Source organism: Monodelphis domestica, chromosome 6 (assembly GCF_027887165.1).
Source record: "Monodelphis domestica isolate mMonDom1 chromosome 6, mMonDom1.pri, whole genome shotgun sequence".
Classification (NCBI taxonomy): Eukaryota; Metazoa; Chordata; class Mammalia; order Didelphimorphia; family Didelphidae; genus Monodelphis; species Monodelphis domestica.
In genome coordinates this window covers 58,586,724-58,592,723 of record NC_077232.1, presented here as the reverse complement: position 1 = coordinate 58,592,723, position 6,000 = coordinate 58,586,724, and the positions used below count along the sequence as shown (strand labels likewise).

At 42.1% G+C, this 6,000-nt stretch overlaps 1 protein-coding gene across 1 annotated transcript in view; it reads left to right on the top strand.

Annotated features, from left to right (window-relative positions):
- Nucleotides 1-1,054: 1,054 nt before the first annotated feature.
- BMAL1 (basic helix-loop-helix ARNT like 1) overlaps nt 1,055-6,000 on the top strand; it is a 111,760-nt gene continuing 106,814 nt past the window's right edge. The window contains exon 1 of the mRNA XM_007497130.3: nt 1,055-1,213. The gene's annotated coding sequence lies outside the window, so the exon portion shown is untranslated. The remainder of the gene's footprint in view (nt 1,214-6,000) is intronic.

The following is a 6,000-nucleotide window of genomic DNA, read 5'->3' as shown; positions in this document are numbered from 1 at the left end:
AAGCAAACACATATTGCTTACAAGGAATGAATTTCCTCCACTGTGAAAAAAAAAAGCGGTTGGGCGGACATTCCTTCTTATTCTAAATTTATGGACCTGAATGAAGATAATAGGCAATCCCAACATGCTTGGCACAAAGTGAGGGTTTAATAAATGCTTGTTAACATAACTCGGCTCACTTTACCTACCTCGCGGTGGTTTCGAGGTCAGTGCAGTCAAACCCTAAGTTAGCTAGAAATGATCTTGCTATTTTTAAAGGATGTTTCACTGAGATGGCCCTTTAACTACTACATGCCTCAGTTTCCTCATCTGCACGCACAATGATTGCGGTAACTTCAAAGCGCCCAGGTCCAGTGCATTCCCGGGATACAAAATGAGTTGGTGGGTTGGAAAACTGTGTGTCCAAGGAAGAAGCGCCGTGGACTGAGGAGGCCCTGGGAGTGGAGGCTGATTCCATTTACGGACGTCGGGTTGAGATATGCAGCAGCCCCTAAGCCAGCCCAAAGGAGCTGGGAGGTCGAGCTGGAATGACTCGGCATGGGGAAATGCAGGGTCACAGAAGGCAACAGGTGCTCACCCCGGCTCTGGCTGAGGAATGCGGACAAGCGGGGCAGTGGGGCGGGGAGGAACCCCGTAGAGAAAGAAGAGCCCGCGTTGATTGGAGGCTTTTCTCAGGGTGTGAACTTAATTGGGTTTGCTGATTGGTTAGGGTAAAGCGTCAGGTAGGCCGCCCTGCCTTTCCCGCAGCCCCGCCTCTTTGATGTCCTGCTATTGGCCAGAGGCTTTTCCCAGGACCTCAACGATTGGTGAATCTGGCCGCTGGAGCAGAACGTCGATAGGCGAGCGGTGGCCGCCGAACCGGGGTCCCTCTGGGCTCTCTGATTGGCTCGTGGAGAGAGGCAGGTATCCGGGCTTCCTGGCTCCTCCATTGGAGGGAGGAGTAAAGGGGGTTGGGCCCTACGATTGGTGGACTGGGGGCCGGGCCTGGGCCGGCGGGGAGCGGATTGGTCGGAAAGTAGGTTAGTGGTGCGACATTTAGGGAAGGCAGAAAGTAGGTCAGGGACGGAGGTGCCTGTTTACTGGAGTGGGGCTCGCAGTTGCCTCCTCCTCTGCCGCCGCCGCCGCTACCGCCGCCGCCGCCGCTGCCGCCACGGAAAGTGAGGAGAGCTGGGGCCCCGGACCGCGCGCCCGCCGGGCAGCTCGCCCGCCCATGGTGAGTCCTTTTGGCTGGCCAGGCGGCGGGTAGCTGAGAGGCTCTGGGCCCCGGCTCGGGCTCCGGCTGCCCTCAGGGACCGTTGACGCCCTTAAAGGCACAGTGCCCCGGGGCCGCCAAGCGCCGTCGGACGTCTGTCTCCCTTAAAGGCACAGGCCCCCTCCCCCTTTACTCCCCCAACCACCACCCCTCCCCGGACGAAGAGGGCAGCCTCTCTTAAAGGCGCATAGCGACCGTTCTCCCTCTGGTGGTCCCCTCTCTGGAGCGGGGGAGGGGGGAGAAGCAAAGGTTCCTGCTGTCACCTTAAAGGTGCAGGGTTTCTAGTTTACTCACCAGACCCTCCCCTCCTCCAATTTTTCTCTACCTGTAATGGGGGAGGGGGCACGGTTTGCTACCTCTTAAAGGGACAGTTCCCTCCCCCGGAGAGAATTACTGGGGAATCGGGGAGCCTTGTCTGGCTCGCGCGTGTATATGTCAGGGAAGCGAGGAAATCGGCGTGAGTTTCTGTCAATATGAGAATGAGGGGGAATCCTTCTACCCACCATGCCTCTAACCCGCTTTCGCTCCGAGCAATTAAGTTAAATTCTGTAAACATTTATTAAACGCCTACTGTGTGTCGGGCTCTGCTCCTTTAAGCGCTGGGGATACGAAGAGTCCGAAAGGACTTGTTCTGATTTGGGGGTGGGGAAAGTGAGAACCGGGGTGCACGTTGGGGGGATCCCACCCAACCGACTCTGTCAGGTGCCCAGGGTTTACATTGGGTTTTGGCCAGTTACTTCCTCTTGCCCAAACCTTGGAGAGAGAATAGTTAAGGAGACGGCTGGATCGCCTCCGGAGCGTTAGAGACGATGGGCCACTAAGGCAGTTAGGTTGGACTTCCACCCTCAATTCGCTAATTCTCTGAAATTTGGACCCGGGATGGTGAGCAGCCCGGAGTTGAGCTGGTGCTGAAATGACAGATAGCGCTTCTGGAACGTGTTGCCTGCTCCTCGGGCCCCTGGGGAGAGACGCTGTCGAAGTTATTTTAGCTGAATGAGGCTAGTTGAACCACCTGGGTTTGACAGATGTCAAGGGGAGGGGGAAAGGTTCTTGTGTTTGTCTGGTGTCAACAGCAAAACTAACTTTTGTTTGCTTAGTAAATGTGACAGAAGATAAATAAGACTTGCTTTCTGGGACTCTCATATTGCTCGTCTTTCCTCCAGGTGAAAAGGGGAGAGATCGGAGAGGGAAGTGTGTTTTGGGGTTGGAAAAAACGTCATTACACTTGGTATGGCTTTTACTACGTTTGTCTCTCTTTTTTTATACTTTAAGTTGAGGTAACTGACCCGAGTTAAACCCACTTGGCTTGGGTCCTTTGCTTCCTATATCAGCTAATCTACCTTCACTGTTGCTGGTCACTTTACCCATCAACTACATAATGGTTTCTGTATTTGAGTAGAAATTTAGTCATTAGACTAAAGTTTTCTTAACTGTTCGGAATAGTTGTTTTTGTATTGAATAACAAGCATTCCTTAACAGTATTTGATTTTTAAAAGATAGTTTTAAAATTTGGTGCATTTTAGATATTTGGTGCATTTTGAGAGGTGTTTGTTGTCATTTACCTATCTTCCTGTCATCTGTTTTTGCTATGTGATTAACAATAGGTAAAATGTTCTTTGTGATAATTTTGGCTTCTATTGTAAATTTGGGTTTTTTGGTTTCTTAATTTCATTTATTGTTGAGTTCAAAATAATTTTTACCATTGGTAAGTAATTTTGAGTTATACCTTGATTTTCTTCTTTCCAAGAGAAAAGCATTATTTTAGATTTAGTTAACATATTAGTACATTCTGAAATATTAAACTTCTCAGTTTTCAATTCACATTTCATTACCAAGTTTTTAAAATAGTTTATTTTAACATATTTAAGATGAATTTTTTAAAATTAATTTCTGATCCAGGATTTGAAACTATACAATTTGACAACTGGATGTCTAAGGGAATTTTCATATTTTAAATGTAAAAGATGAAAGCTTAACTGTAATAGTTGGCATTACTTAATTTTGCATTAATTTTTATTTTAACATCAAATATAAAAGAACCTACTTCTCTTCGTAATAAATAACCAGCCTTTTATAGTTTTAAAACATAAAACTAGGAGTTAGGTACGAGATCCAACTTTAGCATCATCTTACTTTTGTGATCTTGGGTAAGTCATTTAACCTCTGGGAGCCCTATAAGGCTTCTTATTGGTAAATGAAGGATTTGAAAAAGATGATCTCTAAAGTCTGTCCTTTCTAGCCCTAACTTTCTAAATATAATTAATTTAAAACTCAGAAAAATATTTATCTGCCAAATATCTCTGAAGTATCTGTTTAAAAATTATTCCAGGGAAAACATTTTCTTTGGGCTGCAAGGTGAAGATGGCATGCTTATCAAATTTTGAAAAGATTAAAGCCTAGAAAGGACTATCTGAAATTTTGATATTCAAAAGAAACCTAGCTGCAGTAATGACAGGCAAATGTAATCAGAGCTAAATTAAACAATTCAAAATATATGTAAAATTCTGGGGATATAGTTTCAGAAACTATGGCTAGACAGGGGTTCATATAAAAAAGACTCCAGGGATTTCAGTGGTCTTGCAAACTCAGAATGAGTCCACATTGTGTCCACAAACATTAATGTGATCTCTTAAGTATATTAATATAAGTGTATTGTCTAGAAAGTGAAAGTTCCACTGTACTCTGCCACTTCAGGTCACATCTAAAATTTTGTGCTCAGTTTGTGGGCTCCCCATTTTAATAAGGATATTGATAAAGTAATGCATATATCCAAAAGAAGGTCTACCAGGATGGTAAGGGGGATAGAGGTGAAATTCTTTCATCCTGAGGAATGCTGGAAGCAAATGGAGATATTTAATCTGGGAAGAGAGTATTTAGGGGAGAAATAACCACTGTCTTTGGGATATGGAATAATGTTCTATTTTGGCCTTAGGAATTCCTGTGCCCAGTGAAAGGTAGTTACAGGGTTTTGCATAATCTTAAAAATAAACACCCTTTCTAACAAGTAAAGCTGTCCCAAAATGGAATGGGCTACTTTGGAACATAGTGAGTTCCCACTTGACAAATATGTTGCTGAGGGAATTCATGCCTCAGTTGAATTCATATTCTAGATGGAGTCTAATAAGGTAGAATACATTGGATTCATTTTCTCTCAGATTTAAACTAGATGAACTCTAAACCCTTTCCAACCCCAAGATTCATTCTTTCGGTGGCATAATAGAATCATTGAGGTAGAATTTGGTTGAACATAACATTTATCAAGCACTTACTGTTTCAAAGCATTAAAACTGTAGTTACCATCTTCCAGTCCAACTCCCTCACTTTATAGATGAGGAAACAAGCCAGAAGGTTAAGTGACATCATACAGGCGTCATACAGATAGTGGTAGAAGCAAGCCTTCAGCCCAGCCCTCCTGATTCACAATCCAGTCTTTCCATTCAATCATATAACCTTTGTTGCAGGGCAGGAAAAGGAAGTGAGTGTGATTTCTTCCTTTATGTCAAAGTCTATATTTTCTACGTAGTTTATATATTTAATCTTGTGCTAGCAGTATAGACCAACTTAGTTAATGAGAACACCAAGAGCATAATGATGCAAAAATTAAAATTTCTGACCTTGTTTTGAAATGTGTTGTCTTCTATCCATTATTTATTTATTTCTGATGAAGTAATACTTCTGCTAGAATCAAAGGTCTTAGTGAGGAGATAGTCCTTTTCTAGAAAATTAAACAATTCCTGTCTATAACCATGTAAGATTTTATATGTCTAGAAACTGTTATTTCTTTGGTATTGTTCTTCCAATGTAGACTGTGACTCCTTTACAACTTCGTACAAATCTCTTTGAGAGTAATTGTGGTTGAAACATGCACAGTGACCCCCATAGTCTTATTGCAATTTTTTCTTAATATTGGATATATTTATGTGTTTGGGAAGAACTTGCATGGAAATTATAATTAAATCCATAGGAATCAATGAAATTACTAAGGGAAATAGAAAAGAAAAAATGGCCCTGGACAGAGTTTTAAGGGAAACCTAAGCCTAGGGGAGGTAAGAGATTACTGTGACTTAACAATGGAAATGTTCCAATGAATAAATATAGAACTTAAATCATAAAATACTGGAATACTATATAACCTTTTGCCATAAAGTTGCTCCAAAATATAGGCAGCACCTAGGTTTTATAAAATCCACAATTGGGCTTTTTAGTTTTTTTTCCCCAGCTTTAATGTGCTGTGCCTGAAACGAAGTTGTACCAGATTTTGCTGCTGATTCTATTTATAACTATTTATAGGAAAGATGAAACCATTATTTTATAATAGTAAAATATATAAGCTCCTTAAGGTCAGGGGATGATTTGTTTCTGTCTTTGAATTTTTAGCATCTGGCACATAGTAGGTCCTTCATAAATGCTTGTTAAGTTAAATTGAATTATATTTTTATATATACATATAAACAAACATATCTATATGAATAAAAATCCTACGTGGCTTGGGCAGAGAATCTATAGAATCCTAGTATTTTGGAATTGGACGGAATTTAAGAAATCATTTAGTCAAATCCAGTGTGAAAGAGGAATCTCTTTTTCTAGAATCCCTGATAGAACTAATCATTGAACCTCTGGATGAAGACTTCTTGTCATAGAAGCATATTGTTTCATGAAGTGGGACTTCCCTCCCACTTTGGAAGAGCTGTGATGTGTTGGAAGTTCTTACTTAAGCTAAAACTAAGATCTGCTTTTCTGTAACTTTG